A 20,189-nucleotide genomic window follows, 5' to 3' on the forward strand; every position below is an offset into this window, starting at 1 on the left:
CCAGCCACACCATGCCGTTCCCTCGCATGGCTTCCTGCTGGGTTCGCATGACCACCCCCGGTGCCAGATGGAGGAGATCCTCCAGGAACTGGTGCAAGCATTCCGGTCCAGTGGGATTGCGCAATCCGCTGGGACCCCCCACCTCGCCAACCCGGATAAGTACAACGGAGCACCGGACAACTGAGAACCCATCGTCTGTGGACATCCCCTTGAACACTGCCCCACCGAGCAAACTCCTGAACCGATACGGATCGGCTGAGGCCTGCTGGACCTCGACGAGAGACAGCGCCGCCTCCGTGACCGCCTGTGCCTCTACTGCGGAATCCCCGGCCATTCCCACCCAACCTGCCCAGCTTGCTCGCCACCACCTAAAGCTAAACCAGAACCCCAGGTTGGTAAACCACAATTAACCGTGTCTTGTGACTCTAGAGCGGGCGGGAAATCGGGTAGAGATGTGCGCACTGTTGGATTCTGGTGCTGCGAGCTGTTTCATAGACATCGGCTTTGCTACTTCCCACGGCATGCCCAGGCAGGCTTGTGAGGCAAAATTGCGGGTTGTTAGCCTTTAGCCTTGACGCCAAGCCAGTAGGGACTGGACTAGTGGACTGACATACAGAACTGTTACACATGTTGGTGGAGGCGTGCCACCGTGAAGAGCTCGTGCTTTACCTAGTCAGGTCGCCGGACACACGTTCTTGTTTGTCACTTCCCTGCCGGGTGACATCTGTTGAGACTGCCACAGACATACCACCGATGGTGGTTCCTCCTGAATATCAGGATCTGAGTGAGGTGTTTAGTGAACTACGGGCGGCGGTCCTCCCTCCGCATAGACCTTGGGACTTTGCAATTGATCTCCTGCCTGGAACCACGCCCCTCCGTGGGCAGGTGTACCCCTTGTCTTTCCCCGAGCAAAAAGCCATGCAAGAGTACATTACTAAAGCACTTAAGGCAGGCTATATTCAACCTTCCACGTCACCATCCTCTGCAGTTTTTTTTTTTTCTTGTGGGAAAAAGGACGAGGACCTGTGCCCCTGCATTGACTATTGCGGGTCAAATGCTATCACGGTGCAATACCTCCATCCTTTGCCTTTGATCACTGCAGCCTTAGAACAAGTGCATGGTGCAAAGATTTTTATGAAAATGGACCTTTGACGTGCATACAACCTAATCCGCATCAGGGAGGGGGATGAGTGAAAGACTGCTTTTAGCACCACCCTGGATCATGATGAGTATTTGCTCATGTCTTTTGGTTTGTCTAACGAGCCCTCAGTGTTCCAGACATGTGTCAATCACGTAGTAGGAGACCTCATGGATGACCGTGTCCGGTGTACCTGGACTATATCTTGATCTCCTCCAAGTCCCGGGAAGAACACGTCCGCCAGATAAGGAAGTGTTAGAACAGTTCCTACAAAACTGCCTCTATGTCAAGGAGGAAAAATGTCTCTTCCAGCAGTCAAGAGTGCCGTTCCTGGGCCGTATCCTGAGCGATGTCGGCGTGGCTATGGACCCGGAGATGCCTGACTGCGGAACCTCCAACTGAGAGACATTCTCACCTATCTTCCGAGGCTGACTGTTCTGCTCTATTTTCTGGGTGCAACTCCGTGTGATACAAACACAGTGAGTTAGCATCAGCACTTGAGTCTGCTCTTCTGATCCCCTGCACACAATGTGACACATTGTAAATAAATTCGACAACAGATATAGATCCAAATATGATGGTGAAAGCACAGTCAGTGTCCAATACCATTTTTTTCCTGGCATATAGAATCGATAGGAAATGTGAAGGTAATGTGACATAATGTGACAAATGGTGTGATGCAAGTTTGTGGAGCAGATAGGCTACCAGGACAGGAATAGGTCTGAAAGATATGGGTTTGAGAACCTTCTTGAATTCTGGGAGGAATTCAGCAGCTCTGAGGGGTGTCATTCAGTCACTTCAGGGTCAAAACCAAAAGGCCTAAGTCTTTCAGTTTTGGACCTGTTGTGAGTGAGTAAACTGTTTAATAAAGGCTTGCTCCATGATCATTCATATCCAGGCTGGGGCTAGGCTTGTAGTATTATATGCCAAGTAAATCAGGTTTAATTTTTTGTTTGCTAAGCAAGGGGCAGCAGGTGCTGTAGTAATGATAGATATTGCCTTGCATTGGACATAGTTGCCCTGAACTGATACAGTAAAAATTACCTTGCAGTAAAGATGCATACATCATTGTAAGTAGCTTAGTGTGGAAACCTCATGTTGTTATTCATTGCAGAAAGAAATTATAGAAATGAATAAATAATAAGAAGAGAGTGTCACGACCCCCAGGGGTAATACCCCTACAGGTCAGAGGAGGAGTCACTCCCTGCCGCTGATCCAGAACCAAGCACCTGTTCACAATTAGATACTTGCTGAGGTATAAAAGGAGCAAGTGGCGAATGGTGGGTTGTGGATTCTTGATCAACGTTTTCATTGTACTCGCCTTGCGATTAGTAGTCTCACGTTCCCTCAGTTTGTTCCATAGATGTTTATGCTCCAATCCCGAATGCCCATCCTGTCAACCTCTGCCACTGGTTCTCAAGTCCTGGTCCAGTGTTCCAGTCTGGTATTTTGTCATGCCTCTGGGTTCAAGTCAAACTCACAGATTCACATTTCACTGTTCACCTTTGTGCGAACACACTGTATTTCATTGTCCCATGTTCCTTGTTTCACTTCCACAGAGTGCTTTACGGTGTGCACAGTGCACTTCTAGTATCACTCTGCATGTGGGGTCATTTTACTTTTCGTCCGTGTTCAGACATAACAGCAATGCGTCCGTGTCGGACCCCCGTCCGGACACTACAGTCTTTTCTTTTTTCAAACAACAGACTTCTTATTTGGCACACCAGGGCTTTCGTTTGTTACATGATCATTTGACTTTTGCATTCTTAAAGCAATCAATACAACCAACACCCATCCTAACGCTACACAGAGCTGCTGTATGTAAAAATAATCACAGAAAGATATAACAGATAGTGCAGAACTTTGATGTGAGTTCATTTGACAGGTTTATGTCTATGTCTTCCAAAATTTTTACACAAGCAAATTATTGTCATAAATTAACTGTCAGAAAGATTTATTAATATGGGGGTGCAGTGGTGCAGGGGGTTTGGCCTGTGCCTGCTCTCTGGTGAGTCTGGGGTTCGGTCCCACTTGGGGTGTCTTGTGGCGGACTGGCATTCCATCCTGGGTGTGTCCCCTCCCCCTCCAGCCTTACACCCTGTGTTGCCCGGTTAGGCTCCGGCTTGCAGCGACCCTGCTCATGACAAGCGGTTTCAGTCAGTGTGTGTTTGTGTGTGTGTGTGTGTGTGTGTGTGTGTGTGTGTGTGTGTGTGTGTGTGTGTGTGAGATTTATTAACTTTCACAGTGTATGTGCTGACACATATAAACTGAGATGATATGTATCCCAGGACATACATGTATTCCAGATTAACTGTATCCCAGTCTATAAGCAATGACGGCTATAAACTGTCACAGATATGTGCTATTAGATTACTGAAAACAGGATGTCCACTCAAGTTTCACTATAGTTTAACAAGATTTCCATAGTTTACAGTAGTCTGGAACATTTATATTTATTAATATGTATGAAACTTGTCACTTTTACATCTTTTAGTGTTAAGCTACTTACATATATTAACCCATTTACTGAACAACAACAAGTAAAAATGTATGAATTTAAAGCAAGTACCTTGATTAAGTGTGTTGCAGCTGGAAGTGGAATTCAAACCTGGGTCCTTCAAATACAAAGGAGGCGATTCACAACCACATACTAGATTTTTAAAATTGGACTCAAGACACATCATAATACATTGCACATATATTAAAAAAAAAATATCTGAACTGTGGCTGTTTCAAGAAGATTGATGTACAAGGCATGGAGGTGGTAGGTGGCCAGGGGGGTCATAATATTTGAAGCCAAAAGGCAAGGCAAAATATGAAGGTATTGAGACAGATCATACTGAAAAAGGTCAATGGCTCGGGACAGTAAGTGTGACTTCTCATACATTGTGTTTCGGTGCTGTGGAGCATCTGTTTGCCCCAGGAAGCTACAAACCGAGAGGGTTCTACAGGTGCCATTGATCAATTAAGGTTATTTGTCCTGAGGGGAGAGGGGATGCGGTGGCGCAGTGGGTTGGACCGCAGTCCTGCTCTTCGGTGGGTCTGGGGTTCGAGTCCCGCTTGGGGTGCCTTGCGACGGACTGGTGTCCCGTCCTGGGTGTGTCCCCTTCCCCCTCCGGCCTTACGCCCTGTGTTGCCGGGTAGGCTCCGGTTTCCCGTGACCCTGTGAGGGACAAGCGGTTCTGAGAATGTGTGTGTGTGTGTGTGTGTGTGTGTGTGTGTCCTGAGGGGCTCAAAGGGGTAGCAAAAGACATGGCTCTTTCAACACACAGTTCCCCTTTCAGCGATCACGGCAGCAAAACCAGCAGTTAGTGCACAGCACCACCATGTTTTTGAATGCCTTTGCCTGTTGCCGAGCAACAGGGAACTTTTTTGACCACGTTTGGATTCACACACACACACACACACACACACACACACACACACACACACACACACACACACACACACACACACACATTTTCAGAACCGCTTGTCCCTTACGGGGTCACGGGGAACCGGAGCCAACCCGGTAACACAGGGCGTAAGGCCGGAGGGGGAAGGGGACATACCCAGGACGGGACGCCAGTCCGTCACAAGGCACCCCAAGCGGGACTCGAACCCTAGACCCACCGGAGAGTAGGACTGCGGTCCAACCCACCGCGCCACCGCACCCCATCACGTTTGGATTCACTTTTACAAAAACAATGAGACTCTTGGAGATGTGGCAACACCGAACTGTTGTAGATCGCTCAGCCACACTCAGCCGAATGTGAGTTATCAACCTACTTTTGTTTCTCTCTCTCACTCTCTCTTTTCTCAGAGGCTGCTGAGAAAGGGCCAATCCCTTAAAGGCAGTGGGCCACAAGTGAAATTTGCTGGAGGATTGGACAATGACAGCTCAGGGCACCAGTGTTTTCAAACCCCCGATTCACAGAAAGCTGTAGAAATCAAGCAATTCTCAAACTGAATTTAATTTTAATTTTGTCAGCTCCTGCATTTGTCGGGTTGCATGGATTAATCCATCACATGATTTCGAAGGTTCTGTTTGTACTTTGGCAACAGTACCACTGCCTGACAGGAATGCTAATGATTGTTTGGCTCTTATAATTAAGCCATTGATGTGGCCTAGCTCCCTCTGTCTCGCAACAGAAACCAATGGCATCCATTTGAGGGATGATGCAACTTCCTGTTTCTGGTCATAAATTAAAATGTTTATGTGGCAACTTATGTAACAAGCTCCTTTCATTTGCTGTTCTCACATTATACAATATAGAATATGAGTTGAATAATGAGAGCTTTTAAGACCGAAGACATGAAAGAAAGCAAAATTGCTTCAGAAACAGGGCAAGGTGATGATAAAGCATCATTCAAATGGAAGAAAAAAATATTTGATATGACTCTAATTTTAAATTTTCTATTTATGAACTTACCTGACACTTTGGTCCAAAGAAACTTACAGTAATAAGCTACTTGTACTTATTTTCCCATTTATATTAGAGGAAAATTATTGTTATTATTATTAGTTTGTAAAAAAAAATGTATCATACTTTTTAAGTACTTGTGAAAATATTCTGCATACCAAAAAGAAAATAGTAATAATAAAGAAATAAATATGTGTAGTGATATTTTCAATATTCTTAAATGATACTGGTATACCATAATCACCTTCACCTTTCAATAATTGCAAATTAAGTAAGAGACTTCATAAGGGATCTATCACTGTGCTGCTGTGGCTCATAAAGTGTAGAATTGAGCTCAGCTGCTCTGTAAAAACACCAGTTGCTGCCACGATAAATTCAACATCAAACCATATTATATCCATGTCAGGTTTCTAAGCCGCAGTCATTAACCTTGTGCATGAACTAGAAATAAAACCCACTATGGCCTTTTCCCTCAAAATCCAGTGCAAAGCTTCTGAAAGCAGCACAATTAATAAGTCGGGCTGTGAGTCATATGTGTTGCATTCAGTCCTGTTTCTCTTCCATGTACTTTATTAAAGATGCCATGGGTTCAGTATCGAATATATGTATACTAGTACCAGCTGTGGTGAAGAAATAAATAAGTAGATGGTTCATTGCCAAAGCGAAAACTGCTTCTTTCCAGGAAGTGGTGCTTAGAGATGTCTGAAAAGGCCCTTCTCTTCACAGCCACCCCATTTCACTCCCCCACTCACTTCCTTTCAATCCCCCTCACTATCTTTCCATCCCCTGTAGTTATAACAGTCAGTAGAAGGAGGGATGGAGAGCCTTCCAGGGTATCTGCTAGGGTTAAGGCCAGGCTTATTGTTTTGCTCTCTCGCACTTTAATTATACGAAAGCATGATGGTAACTACATGTCACTCAAGGATTTTATTTTCATGCTGGATTGAATCTAAATTTGCCAACCTACACCTGAATTAGAAAAAAGTACAATTAGCAGTTTCCCTGCAATGTGTGTGATGCTTAACCTAATGTAAAGACACAAAATAAACTAATAATAATAACAATAACAATAATAATAATAATAATAATAATAATAGAAGAAGAAGAAGAAGAAGAAGAAGAAGAAGAAGAAGAAGAAGAAGAAGAAGAAGAATTATCCATCCATTCATCTATTTCCTGACCGCTTGTCCAACTTGGGTCGTGGTAGCAATAGGGAGAACAGAGAAGCCCAGACGTCTCTGTCTCTCACAATTTCGTCCAGCTCAACACGGGGGATCCCCAGCCACTCCTAGACCAACTGGGTGATATAATCTCTCCAGCCGTTCCTGGGCTGACCTCGGGGCCTCGTCCCAGTAGGTTGTACCTGGTATACCTCTAAAAGGAGGCACCCAGGGGCTATCCTTACCAGATGCCTGAACCACCTCAACTGGCTCCTCTCAATGCGGAGGAGTAGCGGCTCTACTCTGAGTTCCTCCCTGATGGCCGAACTCCTCACTCTGTCACGGAAAGTGAGTCCCACCACCCTGCAGAAGAAACTCATTTCAGCCGCTTGTATCTGTGATCTTATCCTTTTGGTCATTACCCAGAATTCATGACCATAGGTGAGGGTAGGGACGTAGACTGACCAGTAAATTGAGAGCTTTGCTTTATGGCTCAGCTTCCTCTTCAACACTACAGTCCAGTACAGTGACCGCATTACTGTTGCCGCTGCTCCCAGTCTGCAGCCGATTTTATGCTCCCTTCTCTCCTCACTCATGAACAACACCCCAAGCTATTTAAACACCTGCACCTGGGGCAAATTCTCTCCCCTTACCTGAAGGTGACATGTCATCCCTTTCCATGAGCGAACCATGGACTCAGACTTAGAGGTGCTCATTCATACCAACCGCTTCACACTTCACTGCAACCTGTTCCAGTGCGCGCTGGAGGCATTCATGTGACGGTACCAAAAGGACAACATCATCTGCAAAAAGCAGATACATCACTTTCCGGCCCCCACATAGAATGCCCTCCTGACCTCGGCTGTGCCTTGACATCCTGTCCATGAAAACCACAAAAAGGAGTGGGGATAAGGCACAGCTTTAGCGGAGTCCAACACCAATACTGAACGGTTTTGACTTAAATGCCAAATATCGGACACAGCCCTGCCCCCTCCTGCTGCCTAAAAGGCATTGCACCCAAAACCCCAAGTTGGATCTTACAACTGGCGGGCCCACATGGCCCCCCCCAACGTTGCGTTTTCGGGCTGAGCCCGGCCTGGTTATGTGGGCTACCCAGCCACCAGGCACTTGCCCAGGAACACTACCCTTAAGCCTGGCTCCAAGCATAGCTCCTGGTGACCCTATTCCAGGCAGGGTACACATTGTACTCTTAATTTCTTTCATGGGGACAATACAAATACTACTACTACTACTACTACTACTACTACTACTACTAAAACCAATATTATTATTATTTTTTTTTTTTTTTATTAAATTTTCTTAATTTTACTTTTGCTTAAATTATTACCAAAACTGGGCAGCTCTGTGTAACAACAGGTCATACTGGTGTTGCATAGCTCCTGGTCTATGGTTATCGAAATTGGTTTCCAATCTGGCTCAGTCTGTGTGGAGATTTAACTCATGTTCACATAAGTTTCGTCTAGGTATTTTAATTTCCTCCCACAGTCCAAAGATGTGTTTCAGTTGAATTGGTGACTCCACATTGTGTGTGTGAGTGAATGAATATGTGTATGAAATCGTCCTCAAATGCAACGCTGGACTGGCATCCCATCAAGGGTGCTGACCCTTGTAATGTTTCTGTGATTGAATCTGGACCACTGCAATCCTGCCTTGGACAAGAGGTCTCTCACAACTACAATGTTAAGGAAGTTTTATGTCTGGATTTCGTGGATTTCTGCATTTCTCGATCCATGACTGAAAATATTGCTCCTCACCAGTTCCTCTGAGATGCTATGACCAGGGAGTTCCTGCTGGATATCGATGCGCCACAGCATCCACAACCCCGCAGTCCTCCACTGACAATACCACCCAGACATAAATGTTCAACAAGGATAAGAATTTGACTGTTTGCTCGCCAAGAATCAAGCGAACATATTCCCTGCTGCTCTCCGAAGTCAGGGGTGTCGAGACCATCATCCACTGATAAGGAAAGTACATGGATGTTGGTCACTGTAAGCTGTGTGCTCAAGAGCACAAATACAGCAAGGTGGCCAAAATATATAGCCACCCACAGTGGGTAACCACAGAGTCACAAGGAAGATTGTTGGTGTGCAACCACGTCCTGTCTTCTTTAGTGTAATGCTGTGCAATTTGAAGGTGGTTAAACCTGCTCTCCTGCTGTACTACCTAGGGCCAGTTTTAAAGAATCTCAATCACCCAGGGATGCTAAATTTTCCTACAAAAACTGAAGAATAAATGTAATACCAAGAATGAATATAATACCTTCTCACCCCCACTTGTGTGTGTGTCTTCCTCAAGCTCAGATCCTATACCAGAGGCCTTGGAGTTTGAGGGTTCTGTGCAGTATCTTTTCCTTAGGACTACACTGTTCTAGACAGAGACTTCAGATGTTGTTCCCAGAATCTGCTGGAGCCACTCTCCCAGCTTGGGGGTCACAGCCTCAAGTTCTTCTATTACCAGTGGGAACACTCTGGACTTCACCTTCCACATCTGTTGAAGCTACTGAAATGGTATAGATAACTAATATTATCACCATCAAAAGCACTTATACTGGCTAAGACCGAAGTAGAAGGCACACAGCAGGCACAGGCCAATCTCCTCATGCCCTCGAGCCTTTGTGCCACCATGCCCCCCCGAATAAAGGTTAATAATGATAATTTCATCACCAAGAAAGAAAGGTCTGAAAAAATAGTGCAAGTAGAGGGAAGCATGGTGGACTTTCTAGCTCACCATCTTAAATTTTGGTCAATGATTGGAACAGCTTATAGATGGCTTCTCAGCCTGAATTTTGGAAATACACACACACACACACATTTTCAGAACCACTTGTCCCATATGGGGTCACAGGGAACAGGAGCCTACCCGGTAACACAGGGCATAAGGTCGGAGGGGGAGGGGACACACCCAGGACGGGACACCAGTCCATCACAAGGCACCCCAAGCGGGACTCGAGCCCCAAACCCACCGGAGAGCAGGACTGTGGTCCAACCCACTGCACCACTGCACCCTCCTAATTCTGGAAATATTTCTCAAATAATCTCAACCAGTGCAACTTTGTGCCAAGCCAGCATGTGTGAAGAATGTCAGTCTGTCCTCAACATTTTGACAGAATGGGATCAGGCACAAGTGACTGTTTCCTCAGAAATTGGACTGTTTCTTCTGCACGTGACTGCTGTTTTCTACCTGCCTGTGTCTCAGATTCTTATTCCCCCCAGATCAAGTTTTCTCCCTTATTTAATTTCTGTCACTTTAAGTAATTAAATGTTTGTGTTATTTACTGTCCCATGTGACATAGGCTGTGACTCATTATGTCTTTCTGGGATGAGCCTCAATCGACAGCTACAGGGAGTTCTGTAAAAGCCAGGTGTTGAACCCTGACTTTAACTGTCAGTGCCTGTTATTTCATGGTAAGATACTGTAGTTCTCATTTGTTCAGGAAAGAAAAAAGAAAAATAGACAATTTCAGCTCTGGGACTCACTGCAGTATGTTATACTACAGGAATCCTAACCTGAAGTCCAAAATCTTCTAGGTGTGCATTTCTCACACACACACACACACACACACACACACACACACACACACACACACACACACACACACACACACACACACTTTCAGAACCGCTTGTCCCATACAGGGTCACGGGGAACCGGAGCCTACCCGGCAACACGTGTGCATTTCATTAAATTCAAAATATTTTAGTTCCTTGAGGTGTAACATTTATCATGATTTCTCTGATGCTGTTTCCTTGCTTTACAATTTGAGGTTTGAATGGTAAGCCACTTTGTCATGGTGTCCCCCCGGCGCGAATGCGTCGGACCCAAGTGTGGAGCACAGGAAGTGAAGTCAAGATCCAGTAGACATGGTCAGGGAAACAGGCAAAATGGTCACCGATCTGTGATCGGAATCCGAAGGACAAATCCGAGAGTCGTTGTCCAGTAAACAGGCGAGAAGTCGTAGCAAACCAGGAAGTCATAGACGAGGAGCAGGAACAGGGAAACAGGGAGGTCAGGAGATCTAAGGTAAGAATGAGAAGCGCAAGCAATTAGCGAGGCTGAATAAGGTTCCACAACTTCCTGCGGTCTGGGCTGTCTTTCATGTTCCTGGACCCTGTTCAGCTGCAGGTGTTGCTCATTACTGAGGTGGAGGGTGTGACAGTTCCCCCCCCTCCATGAGCGGCCCTTGCCGCTCTGTGACAGCCTGGTGGGCTCCCTCGGGGCCGAGGTGCAGGACAATCAGGGTGGTTCCGGTGGAACTCATTGATAAGCTCAGGGTGCAGGATATCCCGAGCGGCCACCCAGCAGTGTTCCTCCAGCCCATAGCCCTCCCAGTCAACTAAGTAATGCAAGACACCACCCCGCCGATGGGAGTCCAGTAAGGCCCGCAGCCTGTATGCAGGGCCGTCCTCATCCGGCAAGGGCAGCGGAGGCGGTGTGTTCAGAGGCGGCTGATGTAAGGAAGTGGCGCAGGGTCGAAGGATGGACACGTGGAACGTTGCGTGGATCCTCAGGTGCAGGGGCAACTGGAGGCCATGTGACACCGGGGTAATACGGCGGAGGATCTTATACGGCCCAATGTACCGAGGGCTTAGCTTCATAGAGAAGTAAGCCCCCCGGAGACCTCTTGTGGACAGCCAGACCCTCTGCCCGGGCACAAAGGAGAGCAGATGCCTACCGCGATCAGCCTGTCGTTTTGTCAGGGTCTGACTGTGTTGGAGGTGTCGCTGTACGGTCTCCCAGACGGCTGCACTGTTCTGATACCAGGCATCCACCGCTGGTACACCACTGGAGGCCAGGTGCCATGGAAATAAGGGGGGCTGGTAGCCTAGAACACACTGAAAGAGAGAGCAGCCAGTGGATCCATGTGGCAGGGTGTTATGTGCATATTCGACCCAGGGCAAATACCTTACCCACTGCCGGGGCTGCTCCATGCAGTAGCTATGCAGGAACCGGCTGATATCTTGCTGGAGCCTCTCCACCTGTCTGTTTGCATGCAGATGGTGCCCCGAAGTCAAGCTGATGGACACTCTGAGCTTCTGCCAGAAGGCCTTCCACAGACGTGAGGTGAACTGGGGTCCCCGGTCTGACATTATGTCCTCTGGCAGGCCAAAAAGTCGAAACACGTGGAGAAACAAGAGCTCAGCAGTTTCAAGTGCAGTCGGGAGCTTGGGTATGGGCTCCAGATGGCAGGCTTTGGAGGAATGATCCACGATGGTCATTATAGCAGTCTTACCATCGGAGGCAGGAAGGTCTACCACAAAATCGAGGGCAATATGGGACCAAGGGCGACTGGGTACCGGTAAGGGCTCCAGGAGCCCTGCTGGCTTCAGGGTAGAGTGCTTCACCTGTGTGCACACCTTACAGGCATGGATGTAGTCCCGTGTGTCCTCAATCAGCGACAGCCACCAGAATCGCTTCTGAAGGAGGGCTTGGGTCTTAGTATACCCTGGGTGGCCAGAGGCGGGATGATCGTGGGCCCACTGCAGGATCATGGCCCGCAGTCCGGGGGAAACGTACTGTTTACCTGCAGGTTTGCCTGGTGGTTCAGGTTCAGTGGCCTGGGCATGGGCAAGGTCCTGGTAGAAATCCCATTGTACGGGAGCCACGAAGCAGGTCTGGGGCAGGATGTATGCTAGGTCTCACTCGAGGAGTTCCCGTTCGTACATGAGGGAGAGGGCGTCTGCCTTTGTGTTCTTACTTCCTGGACGATAAGTGACCATGAAATTAAAACGGGTAAAAAAGAGGTCCCACCTGACTTGTTGGGAGTTAAGGCGTCTCACCGTCTGCAGACTCTCCAAGTTCTTATGATCAGTGAGGACAATGAAAAGGTGCTTGGCCTCCTCTAGCCAGTGCCTCCATTCCTCCAAAGCCAGTTTCACGGCGAGTAGTTCTTGATTCCCGATGTCGTAGTTCCTCTCAGCCTGTGACAACTTCCTAGAGAAAAAGGCACAAGGGTACAATTTAGGCAAGTCCATCTGGCGCTGGGACAAGATGGCCTCTACCCCTATTTCGGAGACATCTACCTCCACCACGAACGGGGCCTCGGTATATGGGTGGCGGAGGATGGGCGCGGTTGTGAACCTTTCCTTTAGGGCATCGAAGGCACGTGGTGCCTCCTCTGTCCAAGGCAATCGGGCTTTCTGGGAGGAGTTTAAGGCTGTCTAAGGAGTGGTGAGAGTACTCAAAGCCGAATAAACCGGTGGTAAAAGTTCGCAAAGCCCAGGAATCGCTGGAGAGCCTTTACTGTAGTTGGTTGTGGCCACTGGAGAATCGCCCTTACCTTGTTTGGGTCCATAGCCAGTCCCTCCCTGCTTAGGATGAAGCCCAAGAATGCGATCTGCCTCTGGTGGAACTGGCATTTCTCCTCTTTAACAAAGAAATGATTCTGCAACAACTGCCGTAGGACCCATCTGACTAAGGCCACATGCTCTTTCAGCGATGAGGAGTAGATAAGGATATCATCCAGGTAGACCAGAACACCATGATTGATGAGGTCCCCAAGGACATGGTTAACAAAGGCCTGGAAAACACTGGGTGCGCTAGCAAGACTAAAAGGCATGATGAGGTATTCGTAGTGGCCGAAGGAGGTACTAAAGGTGGTCTTCCACTCATCATCCTCACGGATCCTTATCAGGTTGTACGCTCTTCGCAGGTCCAACTTAGTATACCATTGAGCCTGGTGTACTTGTTCTAACGCAGCAGTGATGAGTGACAAGGGATGCAGGTACCAGACCGTGACGTGGTTCAGGCCACGATAGTCTATGCAGGGACGTAGGCCCCCATCCTTCTTCTCTACGAAAAAGAACCCTGTGTCAGCGGGGTGAGGTGGACGGGCGGATGATTCCTGCTGTGAGGACCTCCGTGATATACTGTTGCATAGCCTGTTGCTCAGGTAGGGAGAGCAGATAGACTCTACCCCGGGGAGGTGTAGCTCCCGGGAGGAGGTCTATGGAGCAATCCCAAGGCCAATGAGGTAGGAGCACAGCGACCTATTTCTTGCTAAATACTTTGGCCAGGTCTTGATATTCAGGGGGTATTTCCACTGGCAGAGGAGAAACAGCACTCTCCATGGTCGTGGCCCGGCAGGGAAGCTGCAAACACGACCTCCCACAACGTGGTCCCCACGAAACCAGTTCGCCTGTGCTTCACATAAAAACCTGGTCATGTGTAGATAATCATGGAAAGCCAAGGATTGCAGGGGTCTCAGTAGTGGTGATTAGGTAAAACTGAGCCTTTTCTTTATGACATGCCCCTACCTCAAGCTGAAGGGGTATTGTTTGTGTGTCCACAAACCCCCATCCCAAGGGTTGCCCGTCCAGGGCACTTACCTGTAGTTGAGTAGCACAGCAGAGGGTGGGTATCTGGTGCGTCTTCGCAAATGTGGTGTCCAAGAAACTCCCAGCCACCCCGGAGTCCAACAATACCTGAGCAGCCACGGAGGACTCGCCCCAGGAGAGAACCACAGGCACCATGAGGCGGTTGCTACGGAGCACTCCACTCACCTGGGGCTTGGGATGAATGGAGCAGTGAACGCGAAGATGACCTGGGGTTCCACAATATAAACAGATGTGATCGCAGATTCGGCGCTGTCACTTGGCTGGGGTGAGCCGATCCTGCCTGGGGGGCAAGGTTTTGATCTCTTGTCTGGGTTTTACTTGCGGTTTATGGGCTGAACTCGTGGCAGGCTCCCCTTCGCGGGCGAGGTTGTCAAGGGCAACAGCGGTCTCGATGAACCAGTCTAGCGTCCACCTCTCACCCTGGAGCGAGAGCTCTTTTCGGAGCCTGGGGTGCAGTCCATGCCGAAAGCAGGTCAGCTGGGCATTATTGTCCCAGCCGCTACGCTCAGCCAGGATCCGGAACTCAAGGGCGTACTCAGCCGCAGGACATTCGCCTTGTTCCAGGTTAAAAAGGTGTTCAGTGGTGGCCTGGTCCACATGGGGAAATCCAAACAGGGCCTGGAAGTGGGCCTTGAAGTTCTTATAGGTGTACTGGGAACAGCGCCCCCAAACGGCAGTGGCCCACTCTAGCGCCCGTCCAGTCAAGAGGGACACCAGGTACGTTACGTGGCTCAGGTCTGTCTGATAAACATGGGGCATACTAGAGAACATAAGTTCACACTGCAAAAGGAAGCCGGCACAGCAGGACAGTGTTGTGTTCGGTGGGTTAGGTGTTGCAGGAAAGGAGGCATGTATTGTGTTGGGCGGCAAGAGCACTCCTGGCATGTCCAGCGCGCTTACCAGTTCATTGTAGACGGAGATAAGGTTGCAAAACGTTTGTTCCATCCCTCTTAGGCGCACTTCGCGGGCATCCACTACCGCCAGTAGATGGTTCAGCTCCACTGGGTCTGTGGTGCAGGCGGAACCTTCTGTCTTGGTGTCCCCCCGGTGCGAATGCGTCGGACCCAAGTGTGGAGCACAGGAAGTGAAGTCAAGAGGCGATCCAGTAGACATGGTCAGGGAAACAGGCAAAATGGTCACCGATCTGTGATCAGAATCCGAAGGACAAATCCGAGAGTCGTTGTCCAGTAAACAGGCGAGAAGTCGTAGCAAACCAGGAAGTTATAGACGAGGAGCAGGAGGAGGAGCAGGAACAGGGAAACAGGGAGGTCAAGAGATCTACGGTAAGAATGAGAAGCGCAAGCAATTAGCGAGGCTGAACAAGGTTCTGCAACTTCCTGCGCTCTGGGCTGTCTTTTTATGTGCCTGGACCCTGTGTTGCTCGTTACTAATGTGGAGGGCGTGACACACTTACACTGATTCACTCACTTATACAGCAGTGAAACATAGAGATTACAGCCATCACCATTTGAAGGACTTGGGTTCAAATCCTTGCTCTCACTGTAAAAAAGGTTGTAGGTCTGACTGTTACTGTCTTCTGCAGTACCATTGATTTAGGTAGTTACTCTTAATACACACACACACACACACACACACACACACACACACATCATCTGAACCGCTTGTCCTAGACGGGGTTGCGGGGAGCCAGAGCCTAACCCGGCAACACAGGGTGTAAGGCTGGAGGGGGAGGGGACACACCCAGGACAGGACGCCAGTCATTAATTACTCTGAATAGATACACACACACACACACACACACACACACACACACACACACACACACACATTTTCAGAACCGCTTGTCCCTTACGGGGTCACGGGGAACCGGAGCCTACCCGGCAACACAGGGCGTAAGGCCGGAGGGGGGAAGGGGACACACCCAGGACAGGACGCCAGTCTGCCGCAAGGCACCCCAAGCGGGACTTGAACCCCAGACCCACCGAAGAGCAGGACTGCGGTCCAACCCACTGCGCCACCGCACCCCCCTGAATAGATACAGTAAAATTTATATAGTTGTATACAGGGGTAAATTCTTATAAATCACTTTGGAGATTTAAAGGTGTCCAGAGCAGTTCTGAATTTCTGGACTTCTCTCGTCTAGTATTGCCTAAATAAATATACTGCATATGTACAAGACATGATCACTCGCGACACACCAACCAGACACCTATATTAAGTATATAAGTTTACTTAATATATTTCAGCAACATTTTTTTTTTTTATGTAATGTCTTCAAATAATACATAATAATGCTTTTGTGAGTCCGAAAAGGCCTTGTTAATTTCCAAAAGAGTCTCTGATGTTCCCAGATGCCAGCTGGCATTTGCTGACGTCTCCTTAGTCCAGCCTCCTCAGCCACATTCATCATAGCCCTCAAAGACCACGTGGCCAGATCATGATAGTTTTGTGAAGTGTGTAAAATATTTCTAAAGTATATTTTGTATGAACAGGTGTCTTTCCGGAATGTTCTCTGTTGGACTACTGTGGTGCGGGTAGGATCCACCATATCGGAAGCCAATACTGGCACTAGATAAATGAGGCTAATTTAGCTACTTATGGCCACCCAATTCACTGTCCACAGCAAGCATTAGCGGATGTATTTATCTCCTTGAAAAAATGAATGAGTGTTGGACACCATGCTGTTATTTGTTGGGAGGAGCAGGGGCCTTTATTGGAAATCAATAAGGCCTTTTCACATTCACAAAAACATGATTATTATCCAGGCAGAGGCAGCTAGGCCTCCATTTCAGTGATGCATTTCTGCTTCTCCGAAAATGCTGGGATGCCGGATGGGTTGCGGGGACTGCTCATATGGGTGGTCCAAAGGAGTGGGGTCCTTCAGGCTTCTGCTTGTAATAAGAGAATGTGGATTCATATCCCATAGAAACAAGTCTGTTCTCTTTTCTTTTGATTTTAGCAGATGTCCAGTCATATTAAAGGTTAAGCAAATTCAAAAATATGTGTTTTTATAGTCAAATTGTTCACAATAACAGCACACACTATTATTTATACATTCATTTGATACTTTTCACCAACATGACTTTCAATGTGAGGTTTGTATGTTAATCTCCTTCTACTGATTTACCCATGTATACAGCAGGATAACTTTCACTACATCAGTAACACACACAAAAGGGCTACAACTGCTTGACTGTGACAAACCAGAGCATAACCCAGCAACACAGGGAGCATGGCTGGAGATGGAGGGGACACACCCCAGACAGGACACCAATCCACCGCAGAGCACCCCAAGCATGACTTGAACCCCAGCCCCACTACCTGATAGGCCCTGGCCAAACCTGCTGCACCACCACACCCCCCAGTGCTACAGCATCAGTATAATATAGTTTATTCTTCTATAGCGCTCTATCTTGACAACAGACACAGATCAATTTCACAAGTGACAAATTTTTTAAAAGAAGATACCACTCATAATATATGTGTATTTTTTTTAGAAAATTTAGAAAATGCAGTCCTCTCAAATGTACTTTATGATGATAAAGTGATTAAATGTTGATGAAATTCAGGGGATATACCTTGATCAATGGAACAACAGCAGGAGTATGGATTCCAATCTGGGGCCCTTCAAAAGAAAGATATTGGATCTACTGCTCCAATAAAATAGAACAAGAATCAGTTAAAAAAGTGCTTTTTAAGAAATTCCAACGTGGAAATACCACAACACTGACTTGTTGGGTGTAAAAAATGAGAGGAAAAAATCATTAGCTTTTGTCCAGGAGATCTCAGTATGAGACCTCAGCTGGGGAATGTGTCGGGATTGATGAATGGGGTCCCTTTGTAACCTGAGGCACTTTCAGCTGGAGTTGTGGATTTTAAACGGGGTCACTAACTGCTGTCTTCTGGGACCTGTGGTTCAGCGTTGGGCCATTTAATGCACTTTACAAGAATGAGCACCACTTTTCACAAAAATCACTTCACTTCTGTTTTAATGTATTATTCCTCACTTTTATAATAAAACTAAACCAAAATGGAAGTATGTGACAGGATTTATCAACTCAGCTCAATTCAATTTCTATTTTGTAGTGCTCTCTTCTCACCAGAGAAGAGTCACTTAATTGCACACAACGACGTGTTTCACAAAAAGAAAAATCTTACTATATTTAATATTTTTTTAAAATTCATCTAACACAAATTTTTATCCAAACTTATACTATTAAGTTTACTTCAGATGCTGAGCTACTTACACTAATTTACTCATTTCTCTTGCAGGGAAATTGTCAGTGTTTTCCTCGAAGTATGTTGATCAAGGGCAATACAGCAGGAAGTGGGATTCAAACACTGGTCATTCAACTTTAAGGTGTCAGCTCAAGGAAGATTACACCAGTATTTATTTGGCTGTTTATAATGTCATAAGAAAGTGTTAATTATTAGTCATGTAAATTCCTATTCTCTCAATCCCATAACAACACATAACAATAATCATAACCAACTGATAATAATCTTTTTATAATCGAAATGGCTGAATAACATTTATGACCATTCTATCATATTGCATGTTTAATAATTTGTTTGAGTGTCAACCCATTGTTTCTTTTGTCCTCCTAATGTCACCATCACTGGCAGTGCCAAAGATGTCAGGTCTCTGACAGTTCATTATGCTAATTTGTTTGAGAGCTACACTAGATCTCTCAACCTATATGTTAATTTTTAAAGTGCTTTAGTTGTTTAATAAGGACGCAACTCCAATGAAGTAACATGTGACATGAAGACCTGAGTGTCAGTGTCAAGTAAAAATATAAGGCTCCTTTTATATTGTGACATGGGTTTGGGTGAGACAAAGAAGGACGCACAGTCACCATTCATCCCGATCAACTTATTAGAACACAGAGAAACAATGCTCTCGGTCCGAAGCCCCTTCTCACTCAAGGACCTGCAGCTCAAGGCAGTCTTCTCAGCCTACTTAGCATCCCCCCAGCTCTCCTCTTATTGGCAAACACAGTCACCCCATCATTTCCACCAGAAGTGCCCCCAGAAGTGCCCCCACACTTACAATTCACATTTTTCCCATAAGGCAACTATTTACAATAAGCGCATTACTCGCTCGAGCACCAGGAACTTGGGTCAATATGCACTTTAAAAATTCTAGCTTCATTGCTAGAAATAAATAACCATAAGAAATAACAATACCAGTACTGAATTACTGAGTGGCTCATGTGGTTTGTTTATGCTGGACATTGTCATACATGGTGCCAGAACTAAACCATAATTTTCAGCTTCTCCGCAAATATCCTTCCAATTAACTCCTTCACAGTCAATAGTTGCATATTCATTATATTAAAAATATGTGTTTTGAAGTTTATGCCATTATTTATCATGGTATCTTTTCCCCAGTTATAATTATATTTAATTGTCAAAGTAACTACATGGAACCGAGACGCCTGCTTTAATTAAAAGTCAAAATGTCACACTCAGAATATTCATTTTGTTAATTAATAAATCATTATGAAGACAATACAGCTTTTGACAGATTCTGTCTTCTTTCTTGGTTTTTTCTTCCTCCTTTGTTAATTAAATTATTTCCTCCTCCTACACCCTTTTATAATTATTTTAAAAGTCGCAATGAACAAGTTCTAAATATGTTTCTCCTGATTATTTTGTTTTTAAAACTTTAAATGTATTTCAGTTTTTTGAATACTGAAATAGCTAATTTTTTAAAAAAAAATATTTTCAGCTTCAGTTTATTCCTATAAATGTATTACATTTTTATTCCAAAAGAAGATGTGAAAGAACTGGGTAGGATAGGGTAGGTGAGACAGAGGACAGTGAAATCCCATATCATGTATCTCAAAAGTAAATCATAAAGTATACTACCAACCTTAAATTCAAAATTTCAGTGCAAGACATCAAAAAAAAAAAAAAAAAAACAACCATTATATTATGAAGTGCCTTGAAAAGGAGCTTCTTAAAGCACTTTACCATTGTCACTGGCACAACCGCTTGCCTGATGACCAGGCACCTAACAACTGCATGCTGGACAACCACCACGACACCCCTCGTGACGACCCCAGAGATGCAGTATAAAAGCACCCACTACGACGCACCTGACTGTGGAACCTCAAACTGAGAGACACATTCATCACCTACTTTCCAAGGCCCTCTGGTCTGC

The sequence above is a fragment of the Scleropages formosus genome, chromosome 11 (assembly GCF_900964775.1).
Source record: "Scleropages formosus chromosome 11, fSclFor1.1, whole genome shotgun sequence".
Lineage (NCBI taxonomy): Eukaryota > Metazoa > Chordata > Actinopteri > Osteoglossiformes > Osteoglossidae > Scleropages > Scleropages formosus.